At 39.1% G+C, this 18,689-nt stretch overlaps 1 protein-coding gene across 1 annotated transcript in view; it reads right to left on the reverse strand.

Annotated features, from left to right (window-relative positions):
• The window catches only part of LOC135706895 (TATA-binding protein-associated factor 172-like), a 76,891-nt gene extending 58,845 nt beyond the window's left edge, over positions 1–18,046 (reverse strand). Inside the window, exon 1 of the mRNA XM_065228577.1 lies at positions 17,570–18,046. The gene's annotated coding sequence lies outside the window, so the exon portion shown is untranslated. The remainder of the gene's footprint in view (positions 1–17,569) is intronic.
• Between the last annotated feature and the right edge of the window lie 643 nt (positions 18,047–18,689).

The following is an 18,689-nucleotide window of genomic DNA, read 5'->3' on the forward strand; positions in this document are numbered from 1 at the left end:
TTTCAACGATTGCAGCATAGGTATACATACGTACTAGGGTGGTTCAAATTATTTAAATCAGATCCTGATCATCAATTTCGTTGTCTAAGGACCCTCACCAAAGTTGTAGCTGTGAAAATTGCCTTAACGTCCAACGTTCTAATAAACGGGCTGAAAACGTTGAAGAAACAGAAGAAGCCGAAACGGAGTCAGAAACAATCCGCATCCGTCAAACCGAGGGCTCGGAAGCCTGCTGTGTGGAAAATTGGCATGTGTTATAATGGACGATCAAACATACGTCAAATTTGACTACAAGACAGTCCGTGATGGTCAGACGATGCCGATAAGTCAAATTTTATTGAAAAATATGGTAAGAAGGCCATGGTTTGGCAAGCGATATGTGAGTGTGGCAAGTTGTCAAAGCCATTTGTGACGAAGGAGACAATGAACACTGAAATTTACGTTCGGGAGTGTTTGAATCGGCGTCTGCGCCCCATGATCCGTCAACATGATGGCCCAGTACTATTTTGGTCCGATTTGGTGTCAATGCACGACTCGAAAGACACGGTAGCAAAGAATGTGCAATACGTGCCAAAAGAGATGAATCCTCCGAATTGTCCAGAGGCCCGGCCAATCGTAGCTTGTTGGACCCGTTCCAAGGGATATCTACGAAAACACTTTAAGGCAGCGAATCCAATCAAAGAATTTGAAAAAGACTGGACAAAAGTGGCCAACATTATCGCCAAGGAATCTGTGCTGAAGCTCATGAGCAGCGTTCAAAAGTTCGTTCCTTGGTATACGATTAAAGGAACTGCGGATTATTTTCATCCAATTGAAAGAGAATACTATAGAGAACGTACATATGAAATAAAAATTTAAGTTCATTAACATGACTTTCTGGGACACTTTATAGCAATCTATCTTTTCTTAGAGATATATGGCGAAAGGCTTCCAGGTGAACAATAAGTTCACTTTCTCATAGTAATTCCCATATAAACCTCAAAGGACCCGTGTATTTTGAGATCGCAACCAAATTATGGAAGAATTATCAGGACTTGATTTGGAATCGATTGAGCTGTTTGGACCACCCTAACGCGTACTGTCACACGCAATCACCAACAAATGTACGACATGGTACTACTGATAACAATTGAGAAAGAGTATTTATGCACACTCCATTTGGTTGTCACGACTCCAGCGGCGATGATTGCGACGACTGCGAGTTCATGTTTTGCATACTTTTAATTATCATCGATTCGTTTGCTGTGGCTTCCGTGTGGTATATCGATCGGTTATTTAATTGAATGGCATTTTCAAATCACATGATGAGCAGTTTTTGCTATTTTGACAACGTTATATGTGGAATATAAAAGGTGAAATTGAGTGTAAAACAAAGCTGTTACAAAACAGTTTAGTTGATTCCCAGAACTTATAGAAAAGTTCTTCTTCATCAAGTTATTCATTGAGAGCTTTTGATGCCTGTTCCATTTTTGCATTACTATAATTGTGTGGCAAAGAAATTTTCCATCATCCTCAAAATTTTCATTGAATTCTTTTATAATTCCTTTTGGGTTGCCCTTCTTTTCATTGAATTCACATTTAATTCTCTTTACAAATCCCTTAAAAAGACTTATCATAATTACTTTGCAGTTTTAGTCAGAACTCTCTTTGAATTCTCGTCGGAATTGCTTTGGAATGCTCCTCAGCGTTCTCTTGTAAATTTACTTTGAATCCTACTCAGGATCAGGATCCTTTGGAAATCTCCTTACGTTTCACCTGGAGTCCAGAGTTGCTCAGAACTAATTTGACAGGAATCCTCAGATTTCACTTTTCTAAAAAAAACATGCTCTGATATTTTCCTCTGAATTCCCTTTATTATGTAGTAAGCAGCTAACAGGAGATTTGAATATACTAAACTAATAAGACAATCTTAACGATTCTGGAACAGAAGATATTTTCAACTTTCAAATTGTCGACAAAACGTAGGAATGAAAATATTAAAACTTTGAAACGTAGGATTTCTAAAAGTAACAGAAATCTTCGAAATGCCAGAGATAAAACAAATCAAATGTCTGAAATCTCGATTCTGATACTTTGAAAATTTACCAGATTTTGAACTCAAATAAATTTTTGAAAATTTTAGAGATGTGAGATTTAAAATGATTAACGATGAAACAATGAAATTGGGTTGAGTGGAATTTTGACATCCATGTCAGATACGTATTTCGACTGCAAGGTGCAGCTTTCATCAGAGTAATTCCCAATCAAGACTTATCAAAATCTAACCCTCTTAAGTACTCCTCCCCCATGTCAAAATCACAGGTATAAAAATTAAACTACAACATGCAGAATCGGAACCTACCTTGACCTGTTCCGTCTAATACGGACAAAGTTGATCAAGAGTTCAAGGGCTGCTGTGAGGTGAACAGATCAATTCGGAATTCTCCCAGTAGGCGGCGCCAGGCATGGAAAATCATTTGCATTCATTTCGTGCATTCATTTACATTCATTTGCCCCTAACTTTTTTCATCAATATAATTCCGCAAAATGATGTATGGAGCTTTTGTAGGTTTTGTTATTAACTATAAGTTTTGTAAATTTAGCTACAACTTTTATTCATAACTCAAATCCGTATCTCTTATGCATGACGAACCAGAGTGAACAGAAGCCACTACTGTTTTTCAGTGAATGTATTTTACATTCACTGAAAAACAGTAACAAGTTCTGCGCGCTCTAATTCGTGATGCATAAGAGATACGGATTTGAGTTATGAATAAAAGTTGTAGCTAATAACAAAACCTACTAAAGCTCTATACATCATTTTGCGGAATGCTGTTGATGAAAAAAGTTAGGGGCAAATGAATGTAAATGAATGCATGAAATGAATGTAAATGATTGTCCATGCCTGGGCGGCGCTATTCAGTATGCAAGTCAATGGTATATGAGTGAATTGAATCTTCTTATTTATTTACCGGTTGTAAAGTCATTCCGACCCTACCGCATGCCATGATCATCAGATCAACCGGGAGCTTGACAAAAAGAAGAAAATACAAATTATATCATGAACAAAATTCCACTTACTCATTTTCAATTTCTGTTCAAACTTCACAATGCCCAACGGAACTATTAATTCTTAACTTTAATCCCTTTCACTATCACCAGTTAGTTGTTACTCTACGTTCGATTTTGACCATAAAGCATATCAGCTTAAAAAATGATGAACATTGACCTTGATGATCGAAGATGGACAAAAATTATGGTCACTGTATGTATTCCATATCAATCAAGGTTTTGTTTCTAGTGATCAACTGTAGTGTGGTCCATAGACAATTACTGACTACAAAACTATATGTTTCAATATTTATCAACTCCTGAACATCTAGCAGAAATAGGCTAATTATGTTTGCGTGCTCAATAGTGCCACCTGGCAGTAGAATTCTAAAACGATCTGTTCACCGGTCTGGGTGGTGGATCAACTTTGTCGAAAGCATCACCCTTCTAAATAATCAAGATATTGAGATACAGCAGCACATAATATTTGCATGTGGGATGCTCACAAGCACAACCTTGTGAGAGATCTGTCAACTACCACGCAGCCCTGATCAACTTTGTTTATTTGTTTATTTGTTTATTTGGTTCTACATCAACAGGCTGGGTTTAGTCCTAATGATGGATTAAGTAATACTAGGAAATACAATATAGTCAAGAAGTAACAAGTTGCAAAGGCCGTGAAGTCCAAATAAGGAAGCAAGACGATTGAAAACCCTTTGTAGACCATTGATAGCACCATACGAATTATAGTTTGTACGACGAAAAGGTATCCTCAGCATTGCGTTGTTACGGAGTGCTCGTGGTTGAACGTTAACGTCGATTTGTTGTAGAATAGAAGGACAATCGATTCTGCCCTGTAGAATGTCTGCCACAAACAGGGCCCTTGTCGTATCTCTTCGACTCCACAAAGGATCCAGGTGAATTAACTGGCACCGACTTTCGTAGCTTGGAAGGCGATGAGGATCCCTCCAAGGCAATCGTCGAAGGGCAAACCAGATGAATCGTCGTTGAATAGACTCTATTCTTTGTACACTGTTTTAGTAATTGGGATTCCATACAGGGCAGCAGTATTCTAACGCTGACCGGACGAAGGAGCAGTAAAGCGACTTCAAACAGTAGATGTCCGTGAAACTTTTAGCTATCCTGAAAATGAAGCCGAGCGATCTGGATACCTTGCCAATCACGTACGAGATATGCTGGCTGTATGTGAGTTGACAATCTAAAATGACTCCCAGATCCTTAATGTGATTCACACGATGTACGTAAACGCCTTCTAGGATATAACTGAATGAAATTGGATGTTTCTTCCGTGAGAACGTGATTACTGAACATTTTGTTGGATTTACAACCATGCGGTTCAGTTGGCACCAATTGGCAAAAGCGTTGAGTTGGAGTTGGAGAAGGTGGCAGTCAGCGATGGCTCGGATTTCGAGATAGATTTTCATGTCGTCTGCGAACGACAGTCGTGGACCGTCGATTACGAAATTCACGTCTTTGAAATACACAAGAAATATCAACGGACCGAGGTGGCTACCTTGCGGAATATCCGAAGTGGCAGGGAACGAAGGATATCGGCAGTCGTCGATTGCAACTTCCAACTGACGATCAGATAGATAGGATGCGAACCATCGTAGGAGACTGCCGTTTATACCGAGCCTATTTGCCGAAGACATCACCCTTCTATATGATCAGAATCTGGACATACAGAACAGTTAATTTGTATGCTCACTAGCGCCACCTACCAGGAGAATATTTTTACCACTCAACAGCCCTTGACTTCCTGATGATCATTGCCGAAGACATCACCGGTCTAAATAATCAGGATCTTGAGATATAGTAGAATAGGGGCATCTGAGATTCTCACTACCGCCGCCTAGTGGCAGAATTCAGAACTGACAAGTCCACCTCGCATCAGCCCTTGACTACTCTTTGCCTGAAAAATCACCCTTCTATATAAACATTTGCATGCTCACTAGCACCGCCTAGTGGCATAATTTTGGATTGTCCACCTCTCAGCAGTCTTTGGGCTTCGAATCATCTTTGCCGAATACATCACACGTCTAAATAATCAGGGTCTTCAGATACAGCAGTACACAATATTTGCATGTGAGATGCTCACTAGCGCCACCATGTGGCATAATTTCGAATTGATCTGTCCACTTTCCAGCAGCCCTTGACGTCCTGATAAACTTTGCCGAAGACATTATATATAATCTGGATCTGAAGATACAGCAGAATACAATATTTGTATGCTCAGAAGCACCACCTAGCGGCAGAATTCCTAGTTGATCTGTTCATCTACCAGCAGTCTTTGGCCTCCTGATCAACTTTGCCCAAGACGTCATCCGTCGAAATAATCACGATTTTGAGATACAGTAGTTCAGAATATATGGCTCAGTAGCGCTGCCTAGCGACATAATTCCGAATTTATCTGTCGACCACCCAACAGCCCTTGATCCTCTGATCATGGATTCATGGGTTTCGCAAATGGAACATGATTTAAGGTTATCATTCCAGGGTTAAACCAAATATATTATATTAACATATGATCCACTCTTTCGCTTAGCTGGCGAACTGAATTTTTAGCGATGAAAGCGTCTCTGTGGCCAAAAAGGCTACCAATATATTTGTTTATCTTTACGAGGAATAAACCAAATGAAATTTTTTATAATATTTTAAATGTATGGATTTTAACATATATAATTTGATGACAACATTGACACGTTAGACAAATTTTGATGTAATATGCTAAATGTAATTATTGAAAATAATTTGACTTTTATGTTTGTAATAAGTAGGGTAGGTGTTCCAGTAATAGTGGTGTACCTATGGAGGTTGTGCCGGAATAGCTAATTTTCCTTAAGATTTTCAGTCCTTTGCACCTATAGTTGTGGTAGTGTTCCTATAATAGTGGAACCCATAAGAAACAAACGCATTCCACTATTATAGGAACCAAAGTTAGCAACTAGCACAACTACTGGAACAGTGTTCCTATAAATGGAGAACGATCTTTCTAAAATGTTATGCAATTTTATTACAATGTAATATTTTTCTATCAAAATAGAGGTTGAAAGCTATAGATTGACGTATAACAATTGTGTGTACATCGTATATTTATTTTTTAATTGATAAATTGGCTTAGTACCTCCACTACTGGCTCACCCACCCTACTATATTCGCGCCCCTCCATTGTAATTGGATGATTGCCGCTGACCTTTTTCAACGGTAGATGGTGCGTGAAGCAGTATGTTTCGGGTCACCATTGCAATGTGTGGAAAAGGCATGAATGTATCATATTTTTAATATGAAATATTTGGTTAAACTCATCATCTAAAATTATATGAGAATTCAAAAAGATCACCATAGGTGATTACATTAAGTGCCCAGGACGACATTGGGCACATCCAGATATGTTCCGGATACCCCAAAGGAAGTGACCAGCACCTAACTTGAACCAAAACCCATCATGCTACACCTCAAACTGCATAAGAATTCAAAAACAAGAGCAATGGTGGTTATAACAAGTGCCCAGGACCACACTGGACACATTTGGACATGTTCCGGTACCACAGGAAAAATGATCTGTTTCTGATTTGGATATGATAATTTAAAAACAAGTGCAACGGTGATTATGTCAAACACCCAAGATCCCATTTGTACATGTACCGGGTGCACCTTCGGTAGTTTCCAGTTTCATATAAGGGCCAAAATCGATCATACGATACATGAAATCATTACGTAAGAAGGGTCAGATCTCACCATAAGTGGATTAATTTTGATTTTTTTTAATGATTCTGAAACCATGAAATGATTTTCAAAGCTGATTTATCTTCCTTTGAATTATCATCACTTCATTCGAGGTTTCACCCCACTATCTATTTTGAAACGTGGTTACACCCTTGATAATTGCCATAATTCATAATTTCAAGAAACTTTGCTACATGTCAAGACAAAGCATCACAAGCCGAAAGTACACTCAAATCTATTTCAATTTTCAAATGTTTTCATCTCTTCCAAGATCTTACCAAAACATGGGTAATGTTTTGGTCAAATCTTCAAATGTCTGCTGAAAACATGTCTTCAAAATGGAGGCATGTATTCAAATCTGAAATCACTCGTTGCCAGAATCTTGTAAATATTCTAATCTATCTAAATATCTGTACTATATTGCAAAGCTTTCAAGTCCAAAACAAAATATTCGGCGTTCGGTCTAGTGTCATTCGACCTAGTCTTTGACATAATAAACCTACACCACTCAATGCCGGGTGGTGTCGGTTCCAATTTTCGATCTGGTCGACGAAACTTATGGATCGGAAAATTTCTCGCCTTCCCTGCGCATAGATTATCATTGTGCTTGCCTCACAATCCACAAATGCAATAGTGGGACATGCTTTGCAAGCATGGGCAAATCTATTTACTCTCGCATACATCACAGAAACAAAACAGCTATCCTCAGTTGCTAAAAGGAATGTAATTTTTTCAAGCAAGCGAAGACTAAGAACTGACAGCATCAGCAGAACGAAACTAGCAAGAAACTGAGAGAAAGTGAAAATCGTTTTCTGTGCAGTGCAAACCCGAATGAATGGGTAAACTAAACGGTAATGCTGGATTTAAACTAGGTAAGTCAAATGATCAACTCAGTTGAATTCAATTGGCTTGAAAAGTTGAGCCTGGTTCAACTTTTTTTCAATTCCAGTGAGTTGATCAAGTCAGTTGAATGGCATGGTTTACACGTTCAATTAGCTTTCAAGTCAGTTGAACTCATCTGAATTGATCAATTGACTTGCCCTGTCTAAACCCAGCTTAAAGCTTCAGAAACAATGAGCGAGTCGTTTTTGGCAAAAGGCTGGCAACCCCATATCAATCCTATACATTTGACAGTAGGCACAAGCACGGGCTTTATTTCAATACGATCCGCCTGACGTATCCATGGTGGAAACCCTAATAAAAATAACCATAAAAGAGAGCTTAACGACGTGTTCGGGGTATCATCCAAACCATGTGTGGGATAGTTTACCCATCCGGGATGCAGTTCGTTTAAGGTATTTGTTTATTAGGGAAAGGACGGAAAATCGTGTCAGGCCCCTGGTTTTTGGCTCGTTGATAGACTTTGTGGGATTAATAGATGACGATTCTATGTATTATTTCCTGTAAACTTTATGCAGATAAATATTATACAATTTGTAATTCAATCAGTATAAAAAAAACTCTATCGGCTCAGATCTCTTCCCGCAGTTTAGAGGGCCACTACAGTCGAGAACAAAAATATGGCCCACAAAAGCAGTGTTTACAAGACACATAGTACACCGCCTATACTGGCATGGCACTCCTCTATCATCATTGCTCTATCATCACTACTACCAAGCAAGTTAATAGAAACACACAATTTGTCTCTGTGTCAGCAAACCTTCTGATGTACCCTACAGCCAAGAACGAGCTCGCTCGTTCACTCACTTACTCCGTGGTTGGTCTCTATGCGGGTCGGAGTGCCGATGCTTCCACAATGCCTCCCACTGTCTACCGACAGCATTGTGCTGCCCGTTGACCGAGCTATAGGCGCTTAAAAGTGGGCCCCTCGCGGCCATCTTGAAAAAAACGCTTGACGATGCAGTTTTCTAAATTTTGAACGGTGAGGTATGAGATTGAAATTTTAAAATTCAATTTCTCTAATTAGGCTTTTATTCAATTTTTCGATGATTCTACAGGGGAGCTTGGATTAATGGGGCTGTTAATGAATCACGTTGACAAATTAGAGGGGGGTTGGCGAGTATCCACGGTCCATTCAAATTAAAAGAAAATGGTATGGACGATTGTCTGTGTTGGAGAGGGAGGAGGATCTAAAACCGCCCAAAATCTGTCTACGTAGATTATGAGTAGCCCCCCCCCCCCCTTATATCTAATATTTAATTTAACTAATAAGTAATTCGATAATTTTAAGCGTTTTTAAACTTCTATCCCATACCTCGCCGTGCTAAATTTATAAATCTGCATCAGCAAGCCTTTTTTTTAAGATGGCCGCGAGAGGCCCAGTCTTAAGCGCCTATATAGATATAACACGGCGTAGTTATGACGAAAACTCTTATTTAATAAACTCAGTTATAAAAAGAAAACAGGATTCATACCGCTCGATACTACGCTGCTGAATGTCTGACAGTCTGGGTCAGTTGGTTTGGTTGGCACAGTGGTTCAGAAATGAAAATTAGGAGACAAAAGTATGTCAAAAAATAGTGTCGTCTGTGAAGTTGTTGCTAACAATAAGGCCTCTAATAAAAATGTTATGGTTAAATTTGCTTAACGACGTGTTCGAGGTATCATCCAAACCATTTGTGGAATAGTTCACTCATTTGGGTTATCGTTAGATTATGGTAATTTTTCAATAGGATTTATTTTAATGAAAGTTGCAAATAGGGTGTTCCAAAAATTTATAAAATTTAAAATAAAACTTTTTCAATTCTGATTATTTAAATGATGAAACCATCTACAAAGATGTAGATAACGTAATTTAAAGAAACTTTACTGAATAAACTATAATAGTGGTTAATCTTGTGATTATTTTTTCTATGATTTAGGATAGGGTTGCAATGTTTGGGTCTAAATACTTTTCCCCCTAATTTTCGTTTCTGGACCACTGTGCAATGTGAGTGAGCACCACATGTTACACGATTCTATGCTCTCTCTCTCTCTTTCTCTGGTAGATACGAATGTACTCCGAGCTCATACACCAGTGTTTATCGAGGGGATATTTTAAATAGCGCAGCTAACAGAGCTAGATTATTATTGTCGAGGGGAGAATTGCGTGGACATGCTTAATTCAGATATGGCCCTACTCGGACATACAGGCAGCGCAGCACAGAGCAAAGAGCATTGTTGGAAAAATTCTTTCTACTTTGTTAGCTGGCTGGCTGGTCATTCGCGCTACTGGTGGGGCCGGGGGGGGTAGCTTAAACATTTCAGTCAACTGCCGGGGAAAACACGTCAAACTAGTGAAATGACTTCAGTCGAACAAATCGATTTCTCTGTGTCCGTAATGTCAATAGCCTCCGATAGAGGACTCTTGTTTTCAGTTTCGATGACGACGGTCACATTAATAAACGGTTTATTGGTCTATCGACGAATGCGTTGAAACGAAATTATGATCCCCACCGCAGACCCCGCCTCACGTCCCGTCGTCGCTGGCTATTTGCGGACGATTCTTATCATGCAGTCTAATCGCAGTGAAACGTGTTCCAGCGAAAAACAACGATAAGAATGATTGTCATTCGGAGTGGGATGAGTGTCAAAACACATTGAGCTGCATACGTAGCATTAGCGATTGTACAGATGGGTTCTATATTGTGGTGTGAAAACTTTACTGTAAATTCACAATCTTTGTGATAGACTTATCTTACCAGATTTTCCACTACGAAATATTCCCCCTTCGGATAGATCCGATTCTACTTGTATATGCAAATTCCTTCAACGCTTATGAAACTGGTTTTATTTGGGAAATAAAGGGTGTGCTTGAAAACAAAATATTATGTCTATTTGGAAAGTACATTCAAGTTGTTTTATGTTCGTATAAAACAACTTGAATGTACTAAATTTCCAAAATAGACATCCTAAAAATCATATTGGCGGGGTAAATTAGAAGGGCTAAGACAAACAAAATCGAGCAAACAATCAGACGTAATTCAGAAACGAGTTTTCAGCTTTAAAAGTTCCGGGAAATCCAACGGCGCCAACCCTTTCCCGAAAAAATGGAGGAAATATCCAAAATTGTTAATTGCCTATTTCACCGTTTCCAATTCCCGGGATTTTCACCACATTTTCCGGGAAATTTAAGTTATCGCTCTAATAATCGAGCACCATACATGAACGATAACACAAATCGTTCTAGAATACCATATATTGTTGGGATGATAACCCGAATAGGTTATGATTAATTTCTATAATCGGATTAAACAGACTCTTCTTCAAATATTGATTCAAACTAGACAGGTTCTACTGTCTGCCCTGTCATTATCGTTTGTTGGTGTATTCATTGTCACTGGGAATATTTAATTTCAAAACCTAATGAATACTCGAAGTTATTTGAGGATCGTAAGTTTTGCAGATTTCTTCTACAGTCACCTACAATTATAAGCCACTTCTATTTGATTAATTCGCAGAACTGACTGATCCATAATAGTGACTAGCTGGCCCATAAACTGGGGTGACTGTAGTAAGAGAAAAAAATCATTCGTTGTTTATTTTAGGCTAAAATGTCAGTAGTTTAGAAGCATTTTACCAAACATTCGGCAGACACGGCATTGTGTTCTCGTTGTTCGAAGGTGCTGGATTGCAAGGGATGCAGTACATCCGGACTGATTCGACATCTCGAATCAGCTCATAACATAAGCTTGAAACGACCAGCCGAGCTCTTCGAAAGGCTTGAAAACAGCAAAACAATCAAGTTTGTCAGGCTACATAAAACGCAAAGAACAATCTGAGATAGTTGCGAGGCTCGCTGCGCTTGATGGATTCTCGATCGAGAAAAGTACTTTCATCCGCCGAAGCGATTGGCGGAGGATTTTCTTTGCCCATTGGTGAATCTGATTCCGAACTTCCATGAAGATGTCAAAAAGCATGTTTTGATCTGAAAACAGTTATCGAGCAGATTCAAACTCGCCATGTTCAGTTATCGAGCAGATTCAAACTCGCCATGTTCAGTTCAGTCTCACTCTAGACGAGTGTACTAATCTCAAAAACAGGAGATATCTGAATGTTAACTTACACTGTGCAGATGGAACGACTTTCAATCTTGGATTGATTTGAATAGAAGGGACTTGTACTTCTGAACATATGGTTGATTTTATTCAGGAGAAATCGCCAGAATTCGATTTGACCAGCGCAGATGTCATTGGTTCAACCACAGATGGTACGAAGGTGATGCTCAAGTTTGGTTCTCTAACAGATGACCTGCATCAAACTTGCTACAACCATGACCCCTACTTTTGGCTGTTCCCGACGTCCATTATAAGGACTCAGCTGAAGTCGATCGTGTTGTACAATATACTGATTATAGTTCTGATTGAAGTTCTAATGAATCAGACTCTAAATCCTATAGTGTATGTATCTATACCTGCCATGTAGCCCAAGTCAAATCGATCTTGTTGCGTATCAGACGTATAGTGAAGCTTTCTAAACGTTCTCCTTTGAAAATTGGACTTCTTCAAGCAAATATTTCGAAAGCTCTTGGAAAGAAATTGGAATTTTTATTGGATGCAAAGACCAGATGGAACAGTGTGGAAACTATGATTGAAAGGTTTTTGCTAGTACACTCATGTGTCAAAGAAACTCTCGGTGAACTAAATCTCAAACACCTCTCGGTCTAAGAGGATGACATAGAAGCAGTACAATCACTGCTAGATTGCTCGCAACCTGTTCGTCTCGTTTCTGAAGCTAAATCAAGCCTCAACGCAGATCTCCTCCAAACAGAAGGAACCCTATATTTCCTCATCAGTACTCTCAAGAACCAAACAAACCACAACGAAAAACGGCTTTTCCAAGCGGTGGTCACGCGAATCTGACTTTCAACTGCCAACTTATTTAAGTTAACTCAAATTCATTTTATCTGCTGCCTGTGCTCAATTAAAAATCTATAAAATAGCAAACGTTGTAATTGAATAAATGGAAGAAAGCACATCAATTTTCAACATCGACAAAGCTCATCCCACACCTGCCCAATATCATCCGGTCGCAGTGCCTGCCAGAATGTTCAGCACAACGGCAGAGAGAGATGGATAAAATGCACCTTTGCTCCTGCTCAGGGGTTGAAACAGTTGACGTTTTTTACTACACTCGCTTCGTTGTCGTGCGCGACAGTCTGTTTGTATTTGAACACTCATGCTCTACCGTCGTCTCTCTCACACAACACGAGCGGTAGAATAACATTCGAGCTAAAAGAAAATTATCAAAATAGCTATCATATAACATGTGTGATTTCGTTGTAATTCCTCAATTTGGTGTAAATCAAACCATTTCTGATCAGAAATATTATTACTAGGACATCATTGCTTGCTATTTTCAGAATTCACACAAGCACACCATCAGCAGCTCTTATTATGAGAAAAACTAAAATACATACATTCGTGACGGTCTTCGGCGACAGTGTCGTATGACAGAGCCTGTCATACGACATTTTAGTTTGGTACTGTACTATGATAGCTTGCTTTGCAAGTGTCGGAGGTAAAGGCAGTCAATTATCACAGAAAATGTGTCGACTACCGTGACCGCTTACAAGACTGCTCCTGCTTGCTGCTTGCCACGCCATCCGAAGCGGAAATGAGCAGAGCCACATCAGCAGCGCTGTTATATAACTTTTCAGGTTCAAGCAGAACGATGTGCAACCAAGTGGGTACTCGATTATGGCGACTGGTTTTGGGGAAAACGATTATTTCATGAAAACAGTGATAAAATTAACATTTGTATATTTTTCAATAGTTTTTGAAGAGATTTTTTTTTTATTTATTTCAGCTGATTCTTAGAGTTATTTCCTATCGATTGGCGTATTTGGATTTTAAGTTCATCTATAAATGACAAAGTTACAAGCTTTCAAAACCTAACACTATTTCGCCACACATTTTTTTTTATTTGCACCCCAGTATAGTCCACAAGTCTACGTCAAAAAAGGCTGTAGAAGGTAAACGATTATATGCGAATACTTCTAGGAACCTGAGAACATGATGGATTTATTTATTATTAATTTTTTTTTTTAAATGCTGAATTCTACTCAAAGAAATCTAGATCAAAAGAAACTTATGCAAAATTGCTGGTTAATCTGAAAATTTCGATAATAGCGCAAAAATCACGGAGAGTAAAGTGGGGCAAGAAAACGCAAGCGGAAAAAGGTTTGAAATGCAGTTAAACAAAATGATGGACTAATGATTATGAGTGGGATTCAAACCTCTGCTGAATACAAGCTTACTAGAAAAATATTGTTTATTTTTAATAATCCATCTAAAAGTTATCACGAGAAGTATGGACATTTTCCGATTTTTGCATTTTGATATAAAATTTAAAAAAAATTGAAGTGCTATTATGATATCATGGATGACGATTATAACCTAAGTATTTCAGTATTATGATTGGTCTATATGATAAGAATTTTATGGTAGGTATTAGCAGACGCTATTGGAAAAACGTAATTTATGGGAGTCCTTTTTCATTATTGATTTCGAGTGGGGCAAGAGCACGAATGGCTTCGAATGGTAGTCAAATTAGGTCGCTTTTGAAAAATGCTGATAGAACCTGTTTTCAATCTTTTATACTTATAAAATATTGAAAACAGGTTCTATTAGCATTTCTCAAAATCGACCCAATTTGCTATAATGCAATAATATTACCAAATATGTTAATTACATCAGAGTTGTACGATTGTTAATTTCCACAGCTAAAAAACTTCCAACTTTCAACACTTGAAAAAATACAGATGAGTGTACACTGGAGTCGCTTTTTACGCGGGTGATACGTCCCGCGTAAAAAAAAACCGCGTAAAAAAAAACCGCGTAAATTCCGGAATCCGCGTAAAAAAAAACCGCGTAAATTCCGAAATCCGCGTAAAAAAAAACCGAGTAAAAAAAGACCGTGTAAGAAAAAAACGCGTAAAAAGCGATATACCGCGTAAATTCTGAAATCTGCGTAAAAAAAAACCAAAATCCGCGTAAAAAAAAACCGCGTAAATTCCGGAATCCGCGTAAAAAAAAACCGCGTAAATTCCGAAATCCGCGTAAAAAAAAACCGCGTAAAAAAAAACCGTGTAAAAAAAAACCGCGTAAAAAGCGACTCCAGTGTATACAAATACTATGTGATGAAAAACTAAGGTCAAATTTTTGATTTGTTTTTGACTTAAAAAACAATAATTAAATTAAAATAAACGTTTCTGAAATATTTTATAAAATGCACACTCTTGCCCACCTGTGGGGCAAAAGTACGCACTCGGAACAGTTTTACTTAATCAACATTTTAAGAAAAATATAATAATTTTTCAAATAGCTACCCATGAGAAATTGTTGCCAAATAGTAATGGAATCGACTCACGCTTATAAACTAAAATTTTAGGTTACGGTAAAAAAGATACCTGAATTTTAAAAAGAAGTACGTACTCTTGCCCCACTTTACTCTACTGTAGTCCTCCGAAAAGCGCGAGTGGTAAAAAGTTCAACCCACCGCTATTATTCGGCTGTGTTCTAATCAATGGATCAAAGTTTTTGCAGTTCATTAGTTCAGGGTTGATTCTAATCACATACAACAAATCAGCACGATTGTGGGTAGAGCTTATCAAAAGCCACATGTAAAAAGGACTTACAAGCTTTTTGTAAACAAACCTTTGTAGGCCCTCTTCTCGCCAACCGAGGGTCGCCCTCGCAAACTAACAAAATCATCGGGAAGGGGAGACCTTCCCCTATCCGGCGATGTTGATGGTTTGCGTTGGTGTCATATGGGTGGCGAGAAAAGGGCATAAGAATGTTTGTTTACAAAAAGCTTGTATGCCCTTTTCACATGTTGTTCTTGTTATCACCTACCGCGCACTTCAGAGGACTACTGCATTATCAAAAACGGAAAGGCACTATTAACTCCGAAACGACGAATCAAGCACACCGATAATTAACGAGAAAACAAATTGTATTATTGATCTTGAATCGACCTTGGTTGTTAGGATAATGAAATTTTTTGTTGTAGTCTTACTCACGGCTTACTAGTTTCCAACACATATAATCAAGTTAAATAATGTCAAGTACGGTGATGCTATGGCCATCTCATCCGACGAGGCTGATAACCTTTTTTCATGCTTCAAAGCGTGTTTAATACAGGTTCGCCCCAACCCCATCCAGGTTGTTTTCAACACGTGTCATCTCATGATATCCGTCTTCCGTTCTTCAATTTCTCTCGTGATGATGTGTTGGAAGCACTTGCTAAACTAGATGGGTTGAAAGGAGCTGGAGTTGATGGATTAGCTCCTATTCTACTGAAGAATTGCGCTAAGTCTTTAGCCGCACCAATGAAGATACTGTTTAGATGAAAAAACATTCCCGAGTTTATGCAAAAATGATTCCTGTCTAGAAGTCAGGTAGATATCGATTCTCTGTTGCCTAGGAAAGCTCCTTCAATCTTTGACCAACGAGCTCTTACTGTCTGCTGCAACAACCAATGTATTATGCTATACTAACGTGTTGTTCCGAGAGATGGAAGGCCGGAATCAAGTAGACTCTGCATCGATTTTTCGAAATCGTTTGACACTGTTCCGCACATCTTTGCGGTGAAGAAGCGACGTATGGGTTTTCCTGATTAGATATCCGATTGGCTAATGTCATACTGGACCAGTAGGAAAGCAGTCGTTCAGGTGGACTCTGGACGTTCGAGGAAATTCGACATTCCATCTGGAGTTCCACAGAGAAGTGTGTTATGTCCATTGATCTTTGTCCTTGTGCTTACAAATATCATCTGGGAAATTGATTTTTGCCAACGACCTCAAAATCTTCCGAGTCATTAAGTATTGATTTGCAGGCAGACATCGATGTCCTTTCACGATAGTGCAAAGAAAACGGAATATGCGTGAACATTATTAAATGCAAAATGATCACTTTTAACCACCGCTACGATTTTTTTTTAATCGTTTAAAAAAAATTAATAAAACATGATCAGTACAATTTCAATTTCCGAACATACATACATTTCAATTTAATATAAACATCGAAAATAAAACGTTATCTTAATCAACGATCGCCCCTGTGTTATTTAATTCAGTTGAATTTCAAGGTTACCGCTTGAACAAGGTTATGAGCGTTTACTTGTGTACCGCCAGAGACATCCAAAGGAATGCATTAAAACAAACGCAATCAACGCACTTGAGTCGAACGCATGTGTCACTGTTTACAAACACCTCCCAGATAGAACCAAACAAAAAAGGAAGCATCACGAGCCGCTCTGCTGCCGATTCAAATGTTGCCGGCGTGCGCCTCTAGCCATACCGCTGCGCTAGTGTGCGTTATAAATAATACCGCCGACATCGACACCGACACGATAGACCGTAAATTGACGTTTGCAGTGTGATGTTGGAGGTTTTTCTCCTTGGCTCTCCATTCATTTGGCAAATGATGTATGGAAAATCAGAACCGATTTTTCTGGCCAAAATTCACACCCACAAGCCCAGTGCAGGCGCCGTTTCCAAACGAAATGGAAAATCGAGCTGCCCCCACTGTCACAGAAGCATATTTCCCACTCAATGTCTTACGATACTACAACACAGAGTTCTAAATTTAACCCACTCGAGAGTGTCGAAACACCAGAGAGGAGTGCTAAGGTAAATATCCCTCTCCAACAGTCCGAGGCGAAGTTTTTTTTTTCATCGTAGGTATGCCTCTATCAAATAAAATGCTATTGGATGTAGAAGAAGAATGGGGCAAAAAAGACGTAGACTGAAAATGCACACGCACTCACAAACGTCGTCATCACTGTAGCAGAGCAGCAGCAGACATGGACGACGATCAGTTCGATGGAAGCAGCGAAAAAAAAAACCTACCTTTTCAAAGTCCTTTTGCAGCTGCTCGTCTTGTTTGTTCCTTCGGTTGATGCACTTTCGGTGTTCGCACGGCATCATGTCGTTCTAGGGTGCATCAGTTTTCTCCATTTTCCACAAGAATCCACAAGGAAAAACTCACTCCACCACCGTATAATTGTAGAGGACCGAACAGGCAATTCTGGTAACAAAACACACTTGGAACACTGCCGTTCTTGGCCCACTTCCGGTGGTATCTTCTTCAGTTTCACTCTCGGTTTTCCACGGTTCACTATCGATCTAGTAGTACCACTACTACACACCTCTGCATGAGGGCACTTGGTGATAAGAGGAGACGGCAGCAGATTCACAAAACCATTCACTAGAAAATCACACAACACTGTCACTATCACCGGACAACCTAGAGGGAAAATTGATTTTTCAGAGAAATCCTGCATCGTCGAAGTTCAAATTTATACTGTTCGCCATTCCACAACTGCAAGTTAATTTCTTTCATTTTTTGCCTCTGTGGTGGTGTGCCACGGCGCTGGTAGTGGTGAACTGTCAAACGAGGCGGCTGACAGCGCAGCGGCTCGTATGTGGGTTTGTTTACACAGTTCAACGCCGATTTTTCCGGGTTTAAATGATGACTATACCTGAACTAATAATTTTAGCGATTATGCCTAATAACATTGCATCATATTATATGTTTAAAACTATGATCAACGTAAAACTTCAAGCAAAAACAGGATGAAATTAGTGGAGCGTTTTCAAAACAGCTGATCGCTAATTTGAGCCGCAATGACAGATCGAGCTTTGACAACCAGTTGTCACTGTCAGTTTTGACAGCTCTCAACGATTGAATGTGGGCAGGGTGGCCAGACCTACCGATTTATCGGTAGTCCTACCGATTTTCGGGGTGCCTACCGATTCACAGACGAAAGGTTCAAAACTACCGATTTTTCACTTTTCCTACCGAGAATCACAGATTTTTAGATTATAAATAGAAAAATTGATTTCGACACGTTTAAAGTAGAAGATCTGAAGGACAGTGTATTGTTCTGGAGCACCAAGTCATCTCCCCCCCCCCCCCCCCCGCTCACAAAAGTTTCAAGTATCGGAAAAGCCTACTTAAGTCGACCTA

Source organism: Ochlerotatus camptorhynchus, unplaced genomic scaffold, assembly GCF_037179485.1.
Source record: "Ochlerotatus camptorhynchus isolate MF236.1 unplaced genomic scaffold, CSIRO-AGI_Acam_v1.1 ptg000294l, whole genome shotgun sequence".
Taxonomy (NCBI): Eukaryota; Metazoa; Arthropoda; class Insecta; order Diptera; family Culicidae; genus Ochlerotatus; species Ochlerotatus camptorhynchus.